Here is a 27,336-nt window from a genome sequence, read left to right on the forward strand (position 1 = left end):
TGTACATAATATACATTATATATATATATATATATATATATATATATATATATATATAAATCAAGGAATCACGCTTTCTAATCTTAGTAAAAAAATTAAAACATATTACGCACTAAAAAATAAAATTTATTTCATGGTAATAAATGAAATATATTCGGTAGCGAGATAACGAATGGATAGTGTTCTTCCGTACAAACATTAATGAGAATAAAGTGCCCACTTATCTCACTATCAAATTAAGGGGTTTCGTTTGCCATGATGCGATATTATCTGAGAACACGTGTTGTTCATACGAAATTGTCCAGTTGGAGAAAGAATGTTCGTGGAAAGTTGTAAAAATTCTGAAGGGAAAAATGGTAAGAAAATCACGAGATAGTCGAGCTCAAACTAGGACAGTAGGTCGAGATATATAAAGCGATATCAGTGTCATTATGGCGATAACAACGGTAACGTAAACGCATCGTAAAGCATATTGCTCGATGAACGAAACACGTGAGATTTCACGGAAAAACTGCGGACGAAATCGCGCACGAAGGATGGAGCTCTAGATTGCAGTTTTGTAATCCTCTCAAAAACATTACACAAATCTGACAAAAATCAATCCTAATAATTTAGTTTATTCCTCACGCGGAAAAGCCGACCACATTTATTTCGCCGGAAACTCGACTTATCTATACACGCTTCGCGTGTAATCCCATTTTCGTTGAGATCTGTATCGCGATAATACGTGGCGCATCACAGGGTGTCCGAAAGTCATCGATATATCAAGTAAAAATCGTTGCAAATCATTTTCGATGTCATATTTTAATATAGTTCGAAATCGCATCTCCGACGTGAATCGTGATTTGCATTTGTCTTCGAGAAAGGGAGAAAATCTCAAAGGAAAAGACCGCGATCCTCTTCTCGAGATATTTGTCACGACGAGCACGAACGTGATGAGATATCACGTCGTTGGATTACGAAATAACATTCAACACAGCCGCGATTGTAAGTATTGATGTAATGTGTTTTACTTCCGCTCGATTCAGCCTCGTATAGGTGCATTGTCCTCTCCGCTTGCGAATGAAAAGAATCGCAGTCCTCCTCCTTTTTCTCTCTCTCCAGAGAGTATAATGTGCCCGTAATCTCCCTGCGCTTATAATTCTAGAATGTTTTCCATTTCCAGAGGCTTAAAGGTGTCACTCATCGCGTCGGCCACGTGACAACGACGATGTTTTGTGGATTTATCAATTTTGTTCTGAATAGCGAAACGTGAGCATGTAAATGCAATAAAACGTAATAGATGGAATGGTTGATTGAATTTTTATAAGTAACGCAAGGTGCTTTCATAAAAGCGTGAATTAACGAGTCTATATATATATATATATAAGTCAAGAAATCACACTTTCTAATCTTAGTAGGAAAATTAAAACATATTACGGACTACAAAGTAAAATTAATTTCATGATAATAATAAAATTATAATAAAAATTTCACGGTCTATATATATATATATATATTTCGCGCGCGCGCGTGTGTATACGGGAAGATATTCGCTAGGAATTATCAAGGCAACGCTCGTTTTCTTCCGGAACACGGATGAACAAAGGATAACGTAAACGTTTCGCTGACGTCGTAGGCGAAAGTAAAGCTGTGCCACGGCGCTTCCAGGCGGAACCCGTTGAATTTCGGTATTCGCGCGGACGGAATGCGACGGGAATGGTACCGGCGCGTATGGATCGCGCGGCGTCAGAAAATATGCTTAATGAAACGCTTCTGAATGTCGCGACCAATAATTCCGTTGTTATCGCGAATCTCTCTTCTCCGTTCGACGGCCGTAAAATTGTCTCCAAATCATCACGGATAGAGAACGTTGCGCAATATGAAAATTCATCTCCGTGAATCGCTTATCACCCGCATATTCGCACGAAAGCAACGTAGCGAAATCGCAGTTTGTGTGTGCGTGCGCGCGTGTGTGTGTGTGTGTGTAGAGAGAGAGAGAGAGAGAATGTCGTCACTTTTTTATTTTCACCGATACTTTTCACTTTTCTTTCACACGTATCCGACGTGACCGAGAGAAAAACGATACCGTAGAATTTTCTCCGGAAGAGCGACGCGTGTGCGCAGATTTGTGGATTGCTCATTATCCCGATAGAGAATTTTATTAGTTGAACGTCACACACACACACGCACGCACACACCACGTTACTGCGGTGAGAGTATGTGACGAATGACGCGATGGATATCGGGTCAATACTTGAACGGCGAAGAGGGCGCGCGGCGCGTCGAACGCGCGTAGTTGCGGCCAAAGTTTGGCCGGAGCGGATTCACCGCGAGCTAATTACCGTGGAAAACCGGAACACTGAACGCGTCGTTCTCCTCGGCGCAGATTGCTTTTTTCGCGGATGCTACTGCCATGTCGGAAATGCCGGAATTCGGCTAACTGGACCTCCCCTCGAACGAATTACGAATTAATTCTTGAAGAGCGCGTCAAACGTGTTCCTTCGTGCGCGACGGATTACACTTGGCGCGCACTTGGTTGGTTCCCAGCCTAATTTCACAGTCCCGGAATCAGACGCGCGTGCCTAACATTTATTAATTAATTTCTCCCGTCACACACAACTTATGCCTTGAGACGTTCTCCCCTCCGTATACGTCCACGCAAGTTGGACGATTGCGCGAGCTCGAGATCGACGTCGCGGTGCATCTCATGCGGAAAGGTATCGCCGCATGGCTTTATCTAACCTTCACCATCACCCTCTCTCCTGATACTTGTCTTTTGTTAGATTTAGAACGGTGTCTCGTAGCAACGTAGGCCCATAATAAAACGTGCGCGTTTGTAGAAAACTTATCGATTGATCGATAAGCGAGCCGTTCGTCAAAGCGATACTAGGAAGTGCCGCTAATGAAACGGTCGCGTGACACGTTGCGTTGGCGGAAGGTCGAAAGTCAAAACCTTACGTTTTACACGTCCGCGAAAGTCCGTATTTATATTTTGTGGTACAGTCTAATGTCGCGGATATCTGAATGCGCTTTACGCACATCTCGTCTCTCCACTCAATTTCTTCCTTTCGAAGCTCTGTCGATAATGCTGCAATAAATCGAATCGCATCGTCGAACGCGTAGGCGGTGCGACCACCTTGAGTTGAAAGCGAGGTGGCACTACTTATTACAGCCATTAATGAGCGATTTACACGAAAAGCCCGATTATTTGCGCGACAGTAGCTTTCGCGAGACACGGTGGGGCCTCGTCGTACACGCGCACCTTAATTATCAGTTACCGGCTTTACGCGTTATCGGATTTCGCTCAACGTGTTCAGGCTGCGACGTGCAAGGCTGGAAGAAGCAGCCAGGCTCGTATTATTCGAGCCGATCCGACCGTGCGTTTAATTCAGCCTCTTCGGCACCGTAATTCGATCGTCGGTCCCACCTAAGGCGGCCGCGATACGCTCTCTCGGTATTCAGTCAGATGTCAACAGGTCGGTCACCCCATTACGCGTCCGCTGATTTCTATTAGCCTGATATTGCTCGGTAAGGTTCGACGCGTTTCTCCGCGCGGCTTTGTTCCTCACATCGGATGAGCGCGATATAATGCAGGATTTTACATTGGACAAAGAGAAAGAGGGGGGAAGAGGGGAGTGGAGGAATTTTTATCGTGCGTGTCGTGTCGCGCCTTGCGAGACGATCGATCGATTTTAACCGAGCGAGCGACTCGTAGATTCTTTTCGTCGAATTAAAAGACTGAAACGTTTTTTGTCAGAACCGACTTTCTTTATTTAGATAAGACGCACGCGCGCGCGCAGATAAGAATAACGAGTGTCCAAGGACTGTCACGTTAATGGGAACGCTTAATTATCCGATGTGATCAGTCGCGGCAGACAGTCGCGGATAAATGGGGAAGAATTTCCACGGAGACCAGAATAACGAGTTATTTTTTGTTTCCGTTCTAGTTAATTTCCTTTGCAAAACGAGATATGGTTTTGTCGAAATCCGGCGAAGAGAACCCGGGAGCAATTCGCGAACGGAACAAATCAGCGATACGAAATGAAAGATCACCACTGCAGTGTGGTCTCGCTGGGTTTAAGCGAATCGTTCCAAATACGTCAGCGCTTGGCGACTGTAGTGCGGGCTCGATTCTAAAAAGGCGAAAACGCCGTCTGTCCATACTGCCGTGCGTGCGCTACTACGGATAATAGTGGAGCAAGGATTTTCTCGACCGATTCCAAACCCAAATGCTTGTTACACGCTACAGGGAATTTCCAATGAAATCGCGGAGAGATACGCGGAGTTGCATACGCGGCTAAATTTAAGAATTCAGAGAAAAGCGCTGCCCGAAACATGGGGACTCGATCGATCGCGAGGCGAGAGCAAAGTAAAGAAATGGTCGTCGCATGTAACGACCCTTTCAGTCGCGTGAAGTCTCTTATCGAGAGAGCACAACCGTAAAGTGTGAGCTGCGAAGCAGTACGAAACGTTCCCAGCGCGTTTTCTTCGTCCGCCACTTGACACTCGGTACAGGAGAAACGACTGCAACAGTTGCATTAGCCGTGGGCAAGGCTGTTTCAAGGCTGCCGAGATTGTATGTCGTTTGCGGTTTTGCAACGCGCGTCGCACGCGCTCGCGATCTTCGCCTGTTCACTTTCTAATGCGAAAACGGCATTTTCGCACACTGTGAATTTTCGACTCTCTGATTAGCAAGATTCCAAGTATCTCGCAGAATTCTTCGCTAAAAGTATTTTTTTTTCTTATTATTACGGATATATCGAGTGTCACCTCGTGATACGCGACGCTTTTTTACGAGTCTAATCTTTCTACGCCGTATGTAAATTAAAACGTACAATCGAGACTGTGTTTGCTAATGAATTGTATAAATAACGCTGACATGTATTTAGATATTTGTTCCACATTACGTATGACGCAGAATCGCATTCGATTTTTTCGTTCAAAGGTATCTACTTACCCGTTACATGCTCAAACCGGTGATGGCTGATAGCGGCTTATACGAAACGCTCTAATCGGAGACAAATCGATCGTCAGATTCTTCAACGTCAAGTCAACAGCTATATTTGACCTCACCTTGCACGTACAGTGATATACAACGTATGTTAGTCGGAACGGGTACCGAAATATCCGAGTTGGGCGTTCACGCGGTACGGCGATGTTTCCGTATCGTAACTTTACCTTGAACGACATGACGCACGATGATAGCAAAAAAATAATGATCGGTGCTTGTTGTACTTTTCGCTCCACAGTTTTTTTCTCACATAAGAACAAGAAATGGAAAAAAACTTACAAAATAATCATACGTTACACGTGTTATTTTTATACACACGGTTTATTATTTTTCTCACATTTTAAATGCATAACCTGACTAATTCCGCGCAGTGTTCCATTACATCGTGATCGCTCCTTCGTACCGACGATGTCAAAGAGTTTCCCTTCGATCGAGGAAATCATAACGCAAGAAAATCGTGCGCGGTTCGTCACTGCTGACCGTTCTATTGCGGAATGCATAATGATCTCCGTTACGTACGGACGTCGAACGGTACATCAGGAAGCGTTTCAAGATAAAGAGCGGCTTATTTGCACGATAATAAAACTATCGAGCGTAGTTACACGCCACTGAGCGAAACTACTGTCGCGCGCGAGATATTTCGAACTTGTCCAAACGGAGCTCTCGGGAATGCGTAGTCGTCGACTTTGACCCGCCAAAAGTAATTATAAGCGACGTAGCCTTAATTGGACAGAGGATATAATGAAACAAAAAATGACTACCCGGATTCGACCGAGGCGCGTTCGCGAATTTAACGCGCCTTCCTTGCGGCTGGTCGCAATGCGATCGACGAGTACACCGCGTGGGTATCCGCGCCGCGGAAAACCGTTCCGTAACTGGAGAATAACGCGCGTAACTGTAAACGAGCCACCGTAACGTATCGGGAATTCACCGGCGAGTTTCTCATTCCTTTTTTTCTTCCTTTTCAGACGAGTCTTCGCGGTTCCAACGAGACGACACGCGCGTTGAATTTTAACCGTCGCGCGCAAACTGCCACCACAGAGCGGTTCGTCACTGACATATAATGAGCCTTATCGCACCACAAAATGTTGAATTACGTCAATGAAGCAGGGCCAATAAAATTGCTGTCCCACTCCGCTTTGATTCTGGACGAGAGCTCACGGGACGCGCAAAATTCCACATTTCGGCCGCGTATTTAGCGTTAAATGGAGACGCTTGTGATTCTAAGCTCTATTTGTCTCCTACACGAAGGCTACGTGTACTGTTATTTCAGCTTGACAGTCAGATGACCGCATTCGGTGCTAAGTGAGCGGTCAGAATACAGATCTTCGTGTTATTTGCGCGCGATTCGACTTGTTGATTCGGTTTCTTCATCAACTGGATACGTAACAATCGTCTTACTCGAGTCTCTTATGACACCACCACTTTGTAATTCCGAATTAATTGAGTGATTTCGTCTGTTGCATAAATTTGACCATCTTAAACACCGTCGATCGAAAATAACAGGGAGGGCGTCATATATATATGTCAAATGAAAGTCTCAGAATTCCTTTACGTCGCATGTAACGGTGTTCTCGTCACTGGCGCGAAATCCCGTGAACGGAGTCGAATTTTACAGCGAGAAGAAGTCACTCGCCGCGTTTCACCTCTTTCGCGACGGCGATACCTGCGATACGGCGGAGGTTAATTGTTTGTACAGACGTCGCGAGCTCGCAGATATGTTTGCGTTGTCGACGGCTGCGGAAGGCGAAAACAACGCGAAGGAGGAACGTATGTGGCGGCGGTGATGTCAGCTAATAATAAGCGGGCTGTATTCGCGCCGGTGACGCCCATATCATGAAGGAAATCGTGGAGGATTCCCCACCGAGCATGCAAAATTCGAGTCTGATCGAGGGAGACACGGCCGTGAACTCCCGTCTGCATCGTCAGCCGCAGACTGACATCATTATGCCATTCCGCGTAATCGCATCGCACACGAGCTCGACGGAAAGCATGCGCGTGAGCCCGCCAAGGTGAGCGCGCCGGATCGAAGCTGATCGCAATCGATATGTTTAAACGCGCGCGTAATACCACGTACGTTAACAGCGTCGTTGCACATTTTCGCGGATTTCGTAATTCCCGCGATCAGCTGTGTCATTTATTCATGTATTCTTCGTCGTCGATATCTTTTCGATATGCAAATTCGATTGCAAAAGGCGTTATATAAGAATCTCTTTTTTTTCTCTCATCTGTCATCACGTGAACATACGTATCCGAGAGTCGTAAAAAAAGTTTGTCGAGGTGACGTTTGTTCGTAATTAACGAGCGAATATAACGAGCAATGTCTCGGCATTAAAACAGATATCGTCCGATATCTCCAGTTCTCGGCAGAACGGTGCTGGTTTTTGAATACGTTTTTCCCGAGTTCTTCGGAGTGCTAGTACATACTGGCTTCACTCTAGGATTTCCCGGTAGAAATTCAAGAACGGAAATAAGCGAACACAGGCCCTCCGTCCGCAAATATCCGCTCGTAAACCGACGAGTGCGCGCGCACACACGCGACAGAATCATATTTACTAAACCATATTGACCCCTGTTTGAACAGGAAAAAGTCCATCATAACCGGACGTTTAAAGTTTCATGGCTCCGTTATCCGCAAGGCGGCGAGCCCATCTATTATATGCGCGTTAAAATATTCATGCTTCGCTTTTGTTATCGCAATAACGCGGGTACACTACCTCTGCTACTAACCTGCGTTGCGATAATGCGAACGAAGCGTTGCATTTCGCGCTGAACACGAGAGTTGGCGCCGTTCAGTGGCGCGAACTGCAAAATTTCATTTGTTCCAACGCGACTCCGAATTCCTACACGCAATTTCGCGACATAAACATCCGCGAGCGTCGCGCGAGATTCGTTTCGGCACAGCACGGTTTAATAAATATGCAATACGAGCGGTTCCGCTAGACGCGGGAAGGTGAGACGGAAAAAGGATCGGCGATTGAAAAATTCTGCTTCAGCATCTTGTTAAAATGCGAGGACGCGATTATGCAATTACCAGTCGAAAATATGTATCTGTGTGCGCGACTCTATTGCAAAATTGTTATATAGCCGAGGGAGCGCGTGACGAGATATTCGTTCGTCGTCACACCTGTTCGACGCGACCAGTTTTCTTTATCTTATTCCGAGCGGTGTGGTTGGATCGGTTTTGCACTTTGATCGGCAATTCCTGCTTAAGACAAAACAAATAGGATTGCAGCTGGATAACGTCAGATTTATATATGGGAAAGCATTAAACCACATCCAACCACTTCACTTATTTATCCGAGATATTAATAACGCGAATCATTATTACGATATCCTTCGTGCTACATTATTAATATCTCAAACAACTATTTATTCATTATACAGATATTAACAATAATATATCATAGATATTAATAATAATTAATCAAGACCGATCCAGCGACGTAAATTTAAGCAAATGCAGCTAACGTTTTCGGTATAAGCCGATGATTAAACCGCCTCTCTACATATTACTCATATTAAATGGTTTTTTTTGATCGAGACGCGTTTCATCGATAAGATAAAATCATAAATAATCTCCGCAGCTATTGATGCGGTGAGATATATCGAGAAACTCTGCGTTATCGTGTAACTGGAAACTTTTTGCTCGCTTTACGTTTCTTCATGTCATCGAGTTTCCGCGTTTCCTCGGCGCTCTCTGAGAATATGTACTCGTAGCTACCGATGCACCTATCTACTACACATATATACACACATTACATGCACGAGGATATATTTACCTGCTCATCGAATAAATTCGCGCGGCGATGAAAACTTTCTACCGATCCCGTATCTCGTAAAAGTTCGGACGAAATTAATTCCGTTTAAAATGATGCATAGTTTGCGGAAGTTTCGAATGTCGTGAGATTAATCAATTGACATTGAAAACATTTAAATAAATTATACAATTAAGGTGTAGTTGCTACTTCCCTTATCCTTTAGATAACGTAGAATAAGAAAGTGAAAAAATGAAAAAATAAAAAATGAAGAAATTAAACGCGAATCGAGGAGTTTCATTATGACCCTAATGAGACACGGGCGATTATCATGATCGAAATCGACCGTTACGGGTTTCTACGGAAGGGTCATATAAAAAAGCGAACGTGTGCTCTCGGTACCATTTCCGGTAGCGACGGCGGCCAGTTAGCACGTGCGATCGCCGTGCTAAAATTAAATGCTAATTAACTTCCGAGCTTATAGACGGAGGCGCAAGCCGCCTGCTCCGGAGGAAGTGTTCCTTCCTGAAATTTGCTCGAAGGTTACGAGCAAACTTTTGTTGGTCTTATGACGATCGTATATATCTTTAAAAACGACGAAGAATTTCAGATTTTCTAAATATAAATAATCTGTTATTTTAATTTACATCTTTTGAGAAAACTGATTTCACGCGTTAACTCATAATTATTAAATCGTTAACGTATATTTAATAATTTTACATCAGTTAGTATATTAATTAGAAGGTTTAAAGATTCTTTTTCATGCGAATTTTTTATTCCGAGAAATTGTTTAGATCGTGTAATAATCAATGAGATAAAAGGCGATACGTTATCAGAGAGCGTGACGTGTATCAATTCTTATTGTTCGCGAGGCCATTTGCGAACAATTCGCATTGTTCGCGAGTGGCCTCGTGAATTTTTATTTCATGGTTTTTATTGATTTCATTTCTAGGATCTGTGTGCTAAAAGCATTCTTAAAAATGGATATTCAATTCGAATTGAATGTTCAACAACCTATTATTTCACAGTTTTATTCGTTTAAACTTTATATTTTAATTCAATACACACAACTATATCTCGAATTCCACTCTCGTCGCATGTGCGACACTTGAAAACAATGCCACAAACGAACGACACGGTGCGCTTTCACCATCGGACAACTCTCGTCCGATTCACAACGAATTATTTTCGATTATTACGTGTACATATCGGCCCGTCACGGTTACCGCTGCCATGTGAATTCCTGCTCTTCGGTACAGAGGATCTTACGTAACGTGATTATAAGTACGAATACGTACACAGAAATTCCAACGGACGGCGTGTGTGATTTCAGCCATGGGAATGAAAAGTGCGAAAAAAGCACCGCGAAGTTGTACTTTCGTTACCGCGTGAGAGAAAGTGACGTTAATCGGCGAGCTGCGCATTTCTTTATAGTGCGTTTTTATTTCGCCACCGTGGCGTCGCAAATGAATGAGTAACTTGCGCGACTCGAGAAACAATAAACGCCGAACGCGATGGATCGATATTTGCATTCCTGTGTCTACCGAAAAACATAAATCGTCGATTTCGGCTGATCAATTTGTGATTCACCATGTTATCGCCGATTGAACGAAGCTCTCGCGTACCGACGTTCTGGCGTCTATCAAACGTCGAAATTGATGACAGCGTGTATAAATTACAGTGGAGTAACACAGCGGGCCGTGCCGTGAAAGCGATACAAATCAGAAACCGACTTTGGGATCAATGCCAAAGCGCCTCTCGACATTCTAATCAAGGCTGAAAGACCGGTTCGCACTTCCAGCACCGTTCGTGTAATCGAGGATCGCCTCGACCTTTTCTACATATCTCGTCTCCCGACGCGGTCTCTCAATAAAAGGACGCATTTTTCGTACCGACTCAAACTTTGACCTATAAGATACAATTTATTATTAGCGTAATATATAGCGCCACGTGTCGTAACACGTGCCAATTTTCGGGATGTTTAGATTTTGGAAGATGCGTGACGAGAAAACACACATCGTAACGATAATTATCTGAAAATGTCACTGAATAGAAAAATTTTTGATAATTAACCGTTTCGTGGATGAATTAATTAACGGCTGCGACTTAATCGTGTTCTCTATCATGTTTTTGTGCAGTTAGCACGCTTGCAAAAAGAAAATGGAAAATGTATGCGAATTGTGCATACAAGTCAAACTGAGCTCCCAAATTACGTTGGTCGTTAGTCTTGAATTTTTTGACGCACGTCTCGATGTCTCTAGGAGTGGTTTAAATGACCATACACTTGGGTGTATCGAAAGTATCGCAGGTGCGGTCGAAATTACTTTGCTGGTTCGGCGCTCCTATCGGCAAAATCTTACAGCCAGTAAACGAGTTTAAGTCTCATTCGCTGTCGTATGTAAAACTTTCGTACTTGAGCGGCACAACGTGTAAGATGGAGGATTAATTTGGACGACCGCTACGTCTTTGTCGCACCGCGCGATCGCTAATTAAGAAAAGAATATGCGAGTTTTTTGGATGCATAAATCGTGAAAAATTGTTCCTCATTGCGCGCATCACGTTACTCGCGAGTAACACCGGACGTTTTACCGCTGCGCACCCCGTAAATCTACGTGCGTCACTGTCTTTCGTTATAGAAATATCGCGACCTTAGATTAACTTGGCCATTTTCAAAGGGAGTTTCACTCGGAGCTAATTCTACGCGAACTACGTGCTCGGATTTGAAAACTACGACGGGCACGGAACCGCCACTCTTGGAAGGTGAAACTGCCGATAAAGTGAACGGAAAATTTCTAAATAGTCGCGACTCCATTTTACCGATTAGTCGAAAGAAGTGAAAAAAAATTTCTGAAAGGGGCTCCTCGATGCAATTACCAATCAACCAAGGGTAGTAAGTTTTACAAAGCGATTCCTCTGTCTATTAATTAAATGAACAGCGTCAATGTCAATACGACCGATTACAAAGACGATCCAATTACAGTCGCTGTATCGATCGCCGCGACGAATGTTTGTATGCCGTAAAATTAAGTGAATACGACAGGATAAGCGTACGCAAGCCGTATAACCCTACTGCTGGTGCATTTCAAGTGAGAAAATCACTTCAATGTGACATACACGTAGGAAAAAGCTAATTCGCCTAAAAGTGGTTCGATAAGGTAACGTTGACGGAAGACACCGACGGAACGTCTATACGCGAGTCGAACCATTTCAAATGTGTGTGTGCGCGCGCGCGCAATTGTGCAACGAATATAACACTGAATCAATAAGCTGTTGGTCGAAATTACATCCCTTATGCTGCGCGATATTGCGTGCACGGAGGACATTTGTAAAACCAGCGTTCAACGACGCGCGGCTAAACGGCGAGCGAAAGCAGAACCCGAACGATTCCATTTCGCCGTGACTTAATCCAATTGTGGAAAATATATTTGACGTCGCTACGTTATTTACCTATATTATGTATATACTCGACTGTTTATGTACCGCGGTTATGTGCTCCGCGTCGAATGCAATTTGACGAAAAGACGATACATTGACGTTTGACAATTGAAAATTCTGAAAAGGCTGATCGCGTCGAGATAACTACGTTACATCCTTAATTACACCTCTCGGCTATGGTATTATTACATCGTTCGAGGTCCGATAATGACGGAAGAAGTTTCTGCTTGGCTTGACTACAATGTCGAGTGTTGTTATTACGGCCGGTTTCATAAGAAATGCGTGCAAAACAAACAAAAACGGTTACGCGAGATGATAATTTGCATATCGTCTGAGGCGCATATATAGGATATTCCGCGGATTTCGTGGAATTGTTTTATCGAATCCCACATCCCAAAATATGTCGGGGAAAGATCGTGCTGATTCATGTGAAGACCTTGATACTTCTTTTGTATCTCGTAAGTTTCAAAATTTACGCGACTCGCGTGAGATTTCAAATGGAACAGTTAGTATTTACAAGAATTGCATCAAGCATCACGTGAACCAGGTTTACATAATCGCTGAAACATCCGTGAAAAAATCAATCGTTAAAATATCAAACGAAGCTTGAATGTTTTCGAACGCGACATTTTTCTTTTTGTTTATTCGACATTTTATCACAACCCCAAAACGAAAGAAAAGGTTGGTCGTTTTAATATAAATTCGGTGACACGTCTAAATATAAATTCTATTTCCATGACCGCGATTCGAGCAACGTTGCTCTTCAACCATGTCTGATCGAAGAGTATTGCGTAATCGACTCCCGCCTACCATAATGCTAATTACCGATTCGAAATCGGTTTATCGTCCGGCGGTTTCGCATCTAACATAGTGTTTGAATTCCGCCGCGTTCGTCCGCTGTAACGAAAGAACGCGAGTACGAATCGCGGTACGAACGCGTTGCAAATCGATCGAGCGTGTCATTCGATCGGCACAAAGGACATTAATACTTAGTGAGCGCACACGCGCGCTAATTGAATTTTCCGTTTTGAACGAAAATCCCAAAGTAGAGTCGTGTAAATAGGACTCGCGTGCAGGACCGATGTGTTAAACATCCTCGCTTAATTTTAACGACGAATTCCTCGATTGCAACATCTCGAAACGTTTTCCGGTACGGGTGATTAGAAATGCGACTTAATCACGACAAATGCAAAAGCAAGCAATGTCGAAGGGATTCTTCAGTTACGATCGTGTGAGCCCACTCTGCTATAATTATAAGTTTCGTAAAGCTGATACGCGCGATTTTATTGATATTAGACTTTGTCGAGGAATTTGAAGTTGTTAGATACGGTGGCGCTCTGCGGCGCCATGTGGCAGTCGACGAGGCGGTCAACAACACGATTCGGTCTTAAAATAACCACGTAATCAAAACTTTCCATGGTGTGAAGATTCTGTTGATATCGTTCCGGATTTATGCTTCACGGGAGTCTAGTCATGTCGGTCGGAAGAAGGTTCTAATCGATTTCGAATATCAATCGCATTAAAGTCGAAGAAAGAAGATATATTACGCAGTTCGCGCGCGCACACACACGCACACACACATATACACACAGAAAATTGCGACGCACTTCGAAAAATCGGGCTCGCGACGAATTTTATATCAAAAGCCGTGCTTTCGTGTCGCAAAAAATCCGTTTCAATGTTCGTTGCAGCATCAGAGGCGATCAGCCCACGTGTGCACTTGCTGTGTCAGTGCTATTAATGGCGATCGTCACGAATAAATGGCGCGTGCAAGGACTCTTTAAATGCGATTTATTGCAACTTAGATCATACGTGGATGAGACGTGTCGTGCATTTGATCGCCAAGAAAAGAAACGACGCACGAAACGTGATATTATCGTCTCAATGATGCGTAAACATCTCGGAAAAAAATTCCTGATCTCCAATATCACGTGCGTAAAATTATACATCATCGGTAAAATAATAAGACATCAATCACAGAGACTTTTAGCCGCACCATCGACATAAATAATGTGTCGTTGTAAAAAAAACATGTGCAATTAAACGAAAGACGTTGTAATCAGAGAGGTTTAGCTCGATACGCCCACTGTGTGTCGGGACGTTTCTTCTTCAACAGGCGAAAATGAGCATTACATGCTACAAAAATATAATGAAACGAGACTTGAACTAACGACGCAGGGAGTGCAAAACATATGACGATAATTAATATCGCAGTTTGCGGTTTTTCATCCGTAGAAAACCCGCGCGCGATCCGTTACGATGAGATAAAATTCGCGCTAATTAAAAGCGAGAAGCCGTTCGTCGCCTATGTTTAGCCGCTAATCTAATTTGTATCGTTTCCGATTATTTTCATTTGGATTAATAGCAAAGTGCGCTCTTTTACTCCTTCGCGTGCGCGCACGAGAAAAGTGAGACCAATCTGTAAAAGCGTGACATCGCGATCTCCATTGTGCGCTTTAAGACGACCTTTCTCGTCACGCTAATTAGGTGGAAAGAGAAACTCAGTACAGGTGTCAAGTGTAAAATGCGTAACCATGATATTCACACAAATCACGCAGTGTTATGTGATGTCGGACTTTGAACTGACGCAGCGACGTTTGACATTAACAGCATAAAGGGAAAAAATCGCCACAAAATCTCTCTCTGTCTTTCTGTTTTATTTTTACCAGCTGTTTGAGAAAAAATATCACCGTGCGGAATAATACGATCAATAATATCAATAACGCGCGCTGACAATTATATTAGTGCAATTCGACGTGGATAAATAAGGTGATATCATAATCAAGATATACCTCCCGAAATTTTGTTTCTTTCTTTAAGAGAAAAAAATTGCTGTAGGAAATGTTACACGACACGTAACAACTTCGTCACGGTAGACCGAATTTCTCAGAGATACTGAATGTCTCACGGAGAATTTCCACGATCTCCGGGGAGCTCTCGAATTGTCCTGGTCTCCTATCCAACGAACGGTTAGCTCATTCGATCAACTTGTAATGTACGAGAACCGTAACAGCGATACAACACGTTAAACTTGCGGAACTTAAGGCGACCCATGCATTGTAACATCGATGAGTTCGTTTCTCCTTGACTCTATAGACGCGGAAAAATATACCTTACGTCACTATCACGACTGTAATTTCAGCGATGATTTTTTCACGCCTCTGTAGCATTGAACTCTGAGCTGTCAGCGCGATTTATATTCACTTCGATACTCAAGTCGCGACGAAGTTCTATTATAACTCTCGTACATTACTAGTTTGTCGAATCAGCTGATTGATTCTGACGTAAAATTGGCGCAATTGTTGGCTCGTGTAGGAGTTTCATAATTTTTTTATTAGGCCGAGGCTGCGGAAAATTCGTAATTGGGACGAAGAATCACCTGCTGTTGGCAAAATCGAATGCGAGCATTGCTCATCGGGAAGCGTAAAACGAATAACGATAATAAACACGTGTCCGAACCTCACGATATCACCGGCGCGAGAAGTGAGTTTACACGTCCTCCCCCTTTCCGCCCCACCAAGTTCGTCGAGCGAGAGCGAATTTTATTTTTATCGCGCGAGCGAAAGGCCGCGTAGCGTTGCACGAAAAAGAGAATTCGTCCGTATTCGTTCGATTATGACGACGTTACACGACTAGCAGCGTACATGTAACAGATTACGAAAGGCCGCCAACGAAACTCGGTCCGCGTCACGCAGTAATTATCGAAATACCTTCCTCGGAACGGTTTGCGCAACTGATAGGTTACGAGAGACGGAAGACATTCTCGTATATTTCGGCGGAACGTCACATCTAGGATCATCCGCGTCTCCTCCTTTCTGGTGGAGCAACTTGTTATTTTTTTATTTAATCGGAAAATTTTATCTTTCTCCCTCTCTTTTCCTCCATTCCTTTTTTAGCATTAACGGGTGAAAGTAATTTCATGGACAAGACCAAATATGTCAATTTCGACATTTCCACATCGGCAACATTTCATGTGTGTATTAAAATTCACGCGTGATTTAACTATTAATGTCAGTTATCGTTTTTGTTTTCGATCAGTCGCACGCGTGATGTGCTGCGCGCTTACCTAGATATATAATATAATATAAAACAATGAAAAGATTACGCAAAAGGTAGTATTACAGTTTTATTTTTCATGCACCGTATATGGTAATTTTAATCGACGTCAATAAAAAGCTCCGGACACTTTAACCGACAAGATTATTTTGATCGCAATATGCATAAAATGTTTCAGCAACGCAGTAATTATGTTACTAAATAACAGGTGACAAAATTTGGGATGCTTTTCGGTGTTGTTTTACGGCATACATTTTGCAAGTTCGTCGAACATATAGCGTTCAATCTTTATCAAATCGACCGCTTTTAAAGCAGTGAAATTAATCTCTTAATCCTTTGGCGTCAAATGGATTGTACGTGTTCCATGCAATAAATAAATCGATATTTTAATAATAAAAATATTTTGGAAAGCACTCTCTCGAATGTTTATTAACAAGAGATACAAATCGTAGGAAATAATTATGACTTATTAAAATAATTCTACGAAGAGGGATTCAACAAATGTGGACATGTTTGTTGTGTTTAATCTGTTTTTTCGTTGAAATGCAAAGTAAATCAATCGCGTAAGGCTTTGGATCTCGGTAGTGCGCTATTTGTTAACGGTTATCCGTGTTCTATGGATTTAGTTCTTCATCCGTATCGCGAAAAACGACGTACTGTTTTCCTTCCGAGAAGCGATATATTACGATGCCCATATCCTGTCCCCCTCTTCCCCCCCCCCTTCTCTCTTTCTCCGCTATTTCGCTATTTACCGACACTACTATAGATAAACTTTATAGAGATCGATGTTTGTGGTTAACCAAGGGGTTGAACATAATTGCGATATCACAGAGAGATACGTCCTTTCATCTTTTTTAGAAGACATTATCTCCCTTTTTCTATAAGTTTTTTATATATATTAATATCTTACATAATATATTTTTATTATATAAAATATTAATATCTTATATAATATTCTGAATATACAACATGTATGATATGCAAAATAAAAGTTCAAATATAGTACTATTATATCAAGTCTGTAACAACTTTGACCTAACTGAAAAATTGGAGTACACTACTAAAAGTTTACAATTTTATAACGTGTTACACGCGACATGGCTTGCCACTGGTAGTTATTATATTACTATGCGTGACTCTAATATATACGTTTTATTGAACGAAAAATAGTACGTACGAATTCCCCAGGCTGTGCCGTGTGTGGTATAAAATACTGAGCAGATCTTATTTACAGCCATTACAAGATAATGATAAGCAAGCATCATGGGGATATAAATGACTACAGAGTATGATTCTCTCTTGTATGTTAGAGTTCAGATTACAAAATAATGCTACCAAAATATAGCTAAAAAAAAAATACGATATCTTAATATTTCGTAAACACACACACACACACACACACACACACACACACACACACACACACACACACACACACACACACAAATGCGGAATATTCTTTTTGTTCTTTAATTATTGTTATTGTTTTAAGTGTATAGGCAAACTGGAGAGGTAAAGTGAAGGTGAATTGTAATTAAAAATAGATATACAGCGGCGATACTCTATTTGGTCTCGGTAATTACAACAAACGGTGGAGTAACGCGCGTGTAGTTTATGTAGTTTTCATTGCACACACCTCGTTGGACGTTGGATCATCGTGGAATCAATAAATTGGTGCACAAATACTCGTTCACGCGTTAGTAGCGTGACTCGCGTCGATGCGATCGCGCGACGTTGACAGCTAAGTGCAACAAGTGCAAACGCGAAAAGGTTACCGTTTTTCTCAGGGTATACATACACCGCACGTATAAATCACATTTTATGTTGTATCGAACTCCTCGTTATTTAGTACAGTATGTACGATGCCAGTGCGCATTATGTGTGCGCGCGCGCGCGCATGTGTGTGTGTGGAAGCTCGTTAAAAATTCCGCGTCCTATTTCGCTTAAGGTGGGTTCAAACCAAGCGAACGAGCACGAACAAATGCGAATGAATACATGCGAGCATTAACGGAAATTAATTAACATGAAAAGTGATTCAAACTTAGCGAACAAATCGCGAACGAGTACGAAAAAACATATTATGCCAACAAGTTAGAAAAAGTTAGTGTATATGTCGCAGGGAGATGATAAAAATGGAGATTTGATCAAATCTCCATTTTCATCATTTCCCTGCGACATATAGATGGCGCTGTAAGTGGGCATGGACGAACACCAACGAACGTATTTCATCTCGGCATATCAAAGAAAATATGTTCGGTCGTGTTCGTTCGATCTGTCCGAATAGGTCGATACAGCGAACGAACACGAAGGGACGCAAACAAGCAATCAGAATTCATTTTTCGAGTGCCCGCTGTTGTTCCGGCTCACTCTTTTGAAGCAGATTGATGCATTATTTAATACTATAATGAAAAAAAATGTCGTGCAAAATAGGAGGAGTAAAATTAATAGTCGCAAGTGAAGCATTTTATATCAATGTCAGAATTAAGAAGAAAAAAGGCATGAAACAAAAACGCCGATGATGAATAACATCTGTCTTTTAAAGCAAAAAAAATTATAGTGCATCTAATTTATTGAAAGTTATTTATAAAAAATTCCAGGCATCTTAGGTAATTTTATACGAATGGTTGTGTCGAACATCAATAAACGAATTGTAATTGCTCGTACGTGACTTTGTCTGGACCCTCTGTAAAACAGATAAAACAAGTGCGACGAACACGGACGAACGCATTTTCTTTGATAGATCGAACACGTTCGCCAATGTTCGTCCACACTCTTTTTCGGACTCGATCGCAGATGTTCGTTCGCTTGGTCTGAACCCACCTTTACGAAGATTGAGTTCACATCGTTTATTAACGTCTACCCCTCGCGGGAACGATTGATCGAGTGGACGTTTGCATCGGTGCAAGAAATACTTTCGCGCTTCTTTTCTATCGTTGTCGCGGCAAGACGAGCGTTCCCACGGGAAGAGGACGGGAAACGCCTCGCGGTCTGCGCAGTAAATATTTCGCGGTTAAGGCGGCGGCGGTAAGGCGAGCACATATGTTTTACAGCCGATGAAGCGGTCGCGCCGCCAAACGACTGACATTTACCAGCTGTTACGCTCCGGCAACGTCAAAGGAGCCCGAAGATAAGGAAAACATTGTTAATATGCCACGACTCGCGAGTTTCGTTCGCGCGCACATCGCATCGTATGATGAATACTCGCCTCGAGTTCTATGTACATAACTGCGGTCCGAGTTTGGAGAAAGGCACGAAGCACGGTGAAATATGAGACGGTGAATATAGTCTGAGAATGAAGCGAAATTTCCAAAATTGCACATTGAGAGTGCGAGTTTGCAACACAGGATACGAATTGATCGGTGCGGACGAAGACATCGGGTATTAGGCTAGTCGTTCGTCTCTGGCGGGAAGAATTGTTAATTAGTGTTCGCGCGTAATCGAAAACGATAATATCGTGACATGTCATATTTACGCGCGTGTACAACAAGCATGTGAGGGCGAGCTTGAGCGTGCGTGTGCGACAACCGGGCAATCAATAAGTCGCTCGACTATCGGCTAAATAATGTCTAACGCGCGGGTCGCCCTCGTAGAAGAGACAAAACGCGCCACCAGCCAGACCCGTTTCAGACAAATCATCATTCTGCCGCGACCGAATCGTTTTGAAATTAAAAACGGACAAAAGAAGAATATAAAATGTAAAATAAGTCATCTGGTGTAAAAGACGTAAGCACAGTTTCAACAACATTATGCATTTTTAACAGATATATACGTTGATATAGAGTTTAGGATGTTTTTCAAAGCTGAACTTTGTACGCGTTGCTTTTCTAACTGAACTATCCGAAAAGCTTCGCGATATATTTCACGTAAGTTTCACCACGATTCTGTTGTTTATCGTTGTCACACTCGCAATCGCTGCTCTTGATTTTACGCCGCGAAAAGAAGTTCCTTTTGTTCCGTGTATATTCTCACTTGAGTATAGTATAAATTGTTTAACGAAAGGAGACCACGCATATACTTCTCTTATTAACACGTTGAATGCCACGCTGATTTCCATCGATCGTACAAACGCCTAATTGATTCAATTAAATTACTAAAGCTGCAGTAAATAAATATAATTCAAGATACGCATCTGTTAGCTTGTTTCATTAGCTCATTACTGGCTGTACAACCTATTTTGTAGATGCAATTAATTATACGTCACACGTAATTTAATAAAACGCAGTAACATCATAGCGCCGGTCACCGGTGACCCCCGTGGCATTCAACGTGTTAAGAACTGTAACTGACCTTCGGATACGTCGCTCCTGACTGCGCGATTAACGTAACGAACTGTCTCGCGAAGAATGACGTTTGCACCTGCAGGCTGAAGCATCGTAATCGCGATTTTCCCTCGAGATACATGACAGAGAATTTTGCGAGTTTTATCGGGAAGTTTTTGTTGCATTGCGAATTACCAGGAATGACGAGAATTCATATTCACGTGCAACCGGTGATATTTCAAGGCCGGCCTGGATAGAAATATCGGCCAAGGTTGCACAAACATCGCGAAGTGTTGAAGGATATGTTTCTGTAACTGGCTCACCGGTGGTTACTTGTACACGTGGAAATTGCTCGAGTGAGAACTCAAATTAACTCTCGAGTTAACATTGCGACGTTTAACCATACCGACAATGCTTCTCATCAGCACTCTGCTTCTCATACACGTTTTTCGCGTATTTGTATATATAGAGATTCACTATTTGATGGGAAAACATTTTTCTCGTAGCGTTCTTCGACATTGTATGGTTATTTCATTTATTGGAAACTTTGCAAAAATTATTCGCAAAGACGCGACTTTGAAATGCGATTGCGCTCACAAAGCATATTAATTCTATATAAGTTCGTGATCTATTTGATCGTTTTTGCATTGTCGTTTGTCGTAGTTTCATTAAACTTGTCGTATCAAAGAAACGATCGAGGCTGCATGATTTACGGCCGAATGTGTCGCCAATATTTCAAGGTAATCTGAAGAAAGGTTAGCCAAGAGTTTGGCTCTCGCTCTCTTTCTCTCCCTCTCTCTCTCTCTCTCTAATCAATACTTGAAATCTACGTGGTACACAAATTGTGCCGGCGGCGGAACTCGACCACTTATCCGAACGAAAATAAATCTCCGCAGGCCATGCTACTAAACTCAAGAATAGCCGCTAAAAATTAGTCGCAATTAAAAAATGATAAAATAAGAACTGCAAATGAAATTTAAGCGCGATCTCGAGGGAAAGAAAGAGAAACAGAGAGAACCTGTAATTTCCTCGGTGGAGACGCAATTGTTGCGCAATTTTTTGCAGTGATGTAAAACGCGCGGTTAAGATCGGGCAGAGTTCGAGGATACAGTTCTCGACTTGGTCGAATAAAAAATACGATTTGCAGCGATTGTTTCGAGAGATGGAATCTACAGAGGGGAACTACGGAAGAAAGAGTTTGTCCAGGGACGACCGACCCGTTGTAATAAAGAGATCGCGACCAAGATCATACTCGAAATTGCAATCACATATACGCTGTGGGAACGCGCTGAACGGATTTGCGTGGGTGTTCAAGGTCAACGGAAGGGAACAGAAATGTCTGGCGTGTTCGTTCGCGCAATCGATGCTGGCAATCCGGATTATCGTTTGGCAGAGGGTCCTGGTGAGCTTTAATACGCTACTGCCATCGTGGCACCACGCTCATCGTAGCTTTTTGTTCTCCTCGTTCGCGAGCTTCCTGCTTTATTCTGCAGATAACGACGCCGGAAAATGGAGGTTGCTTCTTCGTCGCTCGCGGTTGCAAACATCTCTCATCTTGCCTCGGTCTCTCAGCAAAGAGTTCGACGGCGTAAGATAGCGGCGTTCCATTTGCGAGAGAGATACATCGCGCCGAGGATACGATTAAATTTCTTTCATGGAACGAAATGGAAGTAGCTCGGAAAAGCGAAAGCTTCCGCTTCAGTTGCGCCGTCACGGAGGTTTTGTCACCACAACTTTTCTCGGCTTTCCTGTCTACAAGCAGGCGAAGAAATAATCTTCATTTTGCACTGTCGTTAGTTAGGCGAGTAATAACTTTAGAATTCTCGGCGTATCAGAAACAACCGCAAAAGTTCGCCAACTCGTACGTGGCAAGGATTAACAAGGTCTTGGGGAAATTCAGTTTCCGGCAACGCCCGCCCGTATCACGCGACCATTCGAATTTCTGGACCGCCCATTCAACCGCATTAAGTTTCGAGAGTTCGATATCACGAGCCGCTCGCGCGTTGCAAGTCATCGACGCGAATCTTCGTGGGACAATGAGGCTTCGGCTAACCGCGCTATCGAAGGATGCGTTCTGGATGATCTAATGAATATTCAGCGAAACCCGGAATTCTCTTCAGCGAAGAATGCGTGTTACAGATACCTCGATTAAACCGTTCCATATTTTCAACCATCTACACAAGACATTTTTTCTCTATACATTCTAGCGCCATTTTGCATTGTATAAATACGATGATGAATATTTCAGTCATTACTGGGAAACGTGTCGAATTCTCAGTGACAATTGTCCTTTATTAGAGCGATGCATAACCAACAAAATAATCGCTCTGGAAATTTTGCCGTCTGCTCTACTTTCGCGCAGCGGCCACAATTTTCAGAAATAAACGACAACGGCAGCTTGGAATATTCGAACGGGTAGGAAGTGGCGCGGAAGGAAAAAACGACGTTTCCTTCCGACGGTATGTTCGTCGATTTTCCATAGCTCGGAAGTAGCGAGAGATGACAATGCGCCAGGACAGGTGGAAGATCGAAATGTATAAGTAACAGAGGGAAGAGACAGTGGGATAACGACTCTTGCCTCGGAGCTTTTCACGCTCAACAAAGTTAAAGCGCGACTGACGAAAGTCGGATTGGAACGGCGCAACAAAGCGTTGGCGAAAAAGCAAGTGAGAGAGAGAGAGATTCTCGTTAATCGTGGATTTCTTCTATACGTCCGGTCCGAACGAAAACTTGTACTCGGTCGATAGGAAAAAAGGTAAGTGGATATTTCCCGGAGAAATATGTTTTTATTTGCAACTGGCAACGGTTACGAGATATTCTCTCCAGTATCTCAAGTTTCGATAATCAAACTTGAAAGAGAAAAAGAACATTACGTAATACGGTATACGTAAAGCTCGGGAAATATTTTGCGAAACAGACGTGTACGAAAAGAAAGAGACGACCAGTGAAAATAAATATCTCGAAGTACAAATACCTCAAACATTAAAAGATCCAGAGTGTTTCCAAGTATAAACACCGGTGCGCACATCCAACTACAGATTATCAAGCTACAATCCACTATTAATAATTGCGCGAGTCGGCAATTGTTGTCGGCCGTTACTTTCGCACCGATACATTCGATTTGAATCCTCGATATCTCGCGTTCTCACTAATTTCTAGGGATATATTCGAAACGATTGTTCAAACGTTGTCGGATACGCAAACGCGCTGCAGGATTTAATGCCAGATCAATTCGAAGGTCTGACGTGGCGAAAAACGAACGGTGAAAACGGGAGAAATCGAACGTGAATGCCACCTCTCCGGGCGATATCCATCAATGGGAAGTGGCCGGACGTGTTCTTCAGACCCGTCCGGTCTTCACCTGGCGAGCGTGAAGTAAAACTTGGCGCAACTTTGCCTTTTCAGTGGAAAGCAGTCGCACTAAGGTTCACGCGCTAAATTGCCTCCTCGTGTTAATGCTATTTGTATACTCGCAATCTTTCATCGGCTTCTATTTTAATCTGCTTCTCTCGAAAACTCTTAATCACTCGAGTTCGCAGAACAGCCAGTGAAAACGCGTTTTCCGCGAGTACGTGAAATTCTCGTCTTCTCATCGGCGTTCGCTACGCGAACGCTTCATCATACGGAGTAACGAGTTTTCTCATTTACCGTGGGCGAGATAGAGAGTTTCCACGAAGAGTGTGAACGTGGAAGGCTGGGACGATTCGCTGGAAGGAAGCTGGACCGATCGAAGCGCGCGATCGCCTACGCGAAGGAACACCCTGTTTCTGCGTATATGCGCGCGCGCGTGACTTCCTTATGGTGAACGCGTGTGAATGGGTGAAGCACGAAGCATCGAGTATTACGATTATTACGATCGAGTGACTGAGACGAGAACAGTTGCCCCCGGGAGGAGTAGCCCATTTATAAATTACCGTTACTACTTATCAGTTTGTTCACGCAAAATCGAGTGTCGCCGTGCACCCGTCTCTCTCTCTCTCTCTCCGACGAAGAACAAGTTGGAGTTTCCTGTAATTTTGCGAAATTAACTCAACGCGTCTCGAAGAGAGTCGATGTGGTTTTACAACGCGGAAATAGTCGCGCGCGACACACGAATCATATCTGACGGTGAAGAAACGAGATCTCTGTGAGGAGACGGCTTTAATTATAAAACAAGCGGAGATGAGATTGCTCAAAGTAATGCAAATGACTCGGCAGAGAAGAAAGAATTATTTAAGCTTGTGTTTCTCAGCCGTTCGGGAATTTGTTATCCTTCTTAATCTAACTCTTTGTAATCGATACTTCTTATTCATTACCGCCGCTGCGAAATATTTGTATCTTGCGTGTTAATTAACATAGCGTTTCTCCTTACTCACACGGATATAGAAGAAACGGAAATAATCGCTGTTATTATTCGGCAATGTTATGCAACTGCTTGTCTTGTTACAATGATGCAGGCGCGCGATAATTAAATTGATGTCGCCGAATGAGTTAGGATCGCGATTTAATCTCGCAATTTCCTGCGACCAGCAGCATGGGACATTGCCGCGGCTCTCGCGTAAATTATGCACATTTGATAATTGAGCGGCTAATATCGTTATAAACAGCCGCGCACTCTTCCGATACCTGTAATTTCACGCCCGTCGTGCCTCGTGCCGAGCAGAATCGCGTGTTACGACGATTCGTAGTTTGGACGACGACTGGCCGATACTTTCGCTTTTCATCGATTGCACATCTATATATGCGGCGTAACAATCGATCCCGCGCCGCTACCGTACCGTGTAAACGAGCGCGGTGCAGTTACGGTATTACGTAATTGAAGGTGTCCCCGGAAAACGTTGCAGTTGCCCGATTACAGATACGACTTCCTAACGGAAGAACGTCGTCACAGTTTGATAGATGCATAGTTCGAGTTTGCGATGTAACTAGAAATGCAACGTTAAAGCTGAGATAGTTTGCACATTGACGTTCGTCCAAGTTTGAACAAACGTAATTTTGGACTGTGAGATTTTGCATTTTAGATTCCGCTATTTGATTTTTTCCAGATTTTCTGTACGACTTGTCAATATTAATTCATGACCAACGAGCTCGCAAAAGGAAAAAAACACGACTTATCAAGTATTGTGCACAAGACCCCACGTGTAAAATTCCCTAACGAATGTTGAGATTTTTTACATTAATCTTGTTGCAACCCGTCAAAGTACAACTCACGTAACAAGTACCACGATATTTTCGTTCTCTATTGTTTTTCACCCGAGCGTTACACTGGATCAATTTTGTGCTCACAGCGTTCCCGGGGAACCCTTCAATTAAGCTCTCGCCGCGCGGTGAAGTATCCATCATTAAGAGCAACTTAGCCGAGGGAGGAACACGAGTGTTTCAGTTTGCGCCGTTTCTAAAATGAGAACGCGGCAACCGACGACATGCAAAATTTTAATTGTTAATAAATACTTTGCACCACATCGATAATTGATGCGTTAAACTAATCGCCCAAAATGCGTTCGTTTCCCTGGTAACGAAAGCTCGTGTGTAAAAACCGTGAAAAATGTACTCTACATCTTTAGTGAAGATATATGGGATATCAGCGTATGTAACTTACGTACGCGGATCTCGCCAAGTAATAATGTGAAAATTAATAACGTAGAAAAATGTGGCACGACGCGGAGCAATATTAATTAGAAAGTTTGCGCGCGCGGATTAACATCTGTAAACTCTTACCAATTTTTCCCATAACGCGGCAAAAACGTACTTCTCCGTGCGCCACACCGCGTATGTAATAAATTATAGAATACGTTGCGAGAAGTATGACGTAAAAAAATAACATATTTTAATATTTTTCACAAATCATAGTATCGGTCTCAAATAATCGAAAACAATTCGTTCAGGCGGTCATTTTGAAAAGGAAAATTGAGTCCTAGTCTACAATAGGTACTTTAAACCCTAAGCCTTAAGAAATTGACCAATTATAATCGAATTATAGAAGAATAATCAATGGTAATTGGTAAATTGCTTAAGGCTTAAAACTCTATTGTAGACCTAGCCTGAAATAAGTGAGATCCATTCAACATCACAATATGAAATCTAATTATCTCGTCGCGATTATTCAACGAAACGAATAAGCCGAAACAGTCGTGCAGATCGTCAACGAGACATTGTAAACGGACAAGAATGATACTGTGTGTAACGACAAGCCGGCCGAGTGAAACGAAACAACTGAGATCCCAGGGTGATCCCTTTATCCGACCCTTCGCGCTTTCAATTCCCGTCCCTTCGGCAAATATGCGCACGGGAATACGACACGTCCCGCCTCCGTAGCGAACATCAACATAATCATTCGCGCGCTGGTACACGCAGAAATATTAATGTATAATGCTCCGCGGACCGGAGCAGCGTTGTAATCGGGCGTTTCCTCATCATCACGTTATGAAGTGGTGTCAGGTCCTCGAGCGCGGCCGGTCACTTCCACGCAGGGACACTGTATACGACAGGACATTGTCCATTATCGTCGCACACTATCCTCCTTCTAATTTTCTCCCTCCTTCCTCTCTCCTGCCCCGTCCGTTTGTCCCTCCTGTAAACCTCCTCGCGACTTTCTAAGTAAATACTTCATGGGAACCGAAATCCCCCACTGGGGACGATCGTAAAAATCTGTCCCTCTTTCATTTCAGTTATGGGATTTAGCCACGAAATCCCTTATCGCGCGTCTTTTACAATTCCTGCGTGAAACGCTTTCGCCATGAAGACCTCTCTCTCTCTCTCTTTCTTGGCAACATTTGACTTTTGATTCGCGCGAATGCCGAAGGAATTTCTATTAATGCGCCTAACGATTTTCCATCGCTACGCCCCCCCCCCCCCC

General features: G+C 43.0%; 1 protein-coding gene across 5 annotated transcripts in view; it reads right to left on the reverse strand.

Annotated features, from left to right (window-relative positions):
* LOC106748580 (protein FAM102A) overlaps positions 1 to 27,336 on the reverse strand; it is a 51,569-nt gene that overhangs the window by 15,844 nt on the left and 8,389 nt on the right. The window contains exon 1 of one of the 5 annotated variants that reach the window (XM_014627247.1): positions 4,940 to 4,998. The exons of the other annotated variants lie outside the window; for them this stretch is intronic. The gene's annotated coding sequence lies outside the window, so the exon portion shown is untranslated. Of the gene's footprint in view, positions 1 to 4,939; positions 4,999 to 27,336 lie in introns of those variants that run through there. 5 annotated transcript variants of the gene reach the window in all.

The sequence above is a fragment of the Dinoponera quadriceps genome, unplaced genomic scaffold, assembly GCF_001313825.1.
Source record: "Dinoponera quadriceps isolate SergipeBrazil2010 unplaced genomic scaffold, ASM131382v1 scaffold2791, whole genome shotgun sequence".
In the NCBI taxonomy this organism is placed as follows: domain Eukaryota; kingdom Metazoa; phylum Arthropoda; class Insecta; order Hymenoptera; family Formicidae; genus Dinoponera; species Dinoponera quadriceps.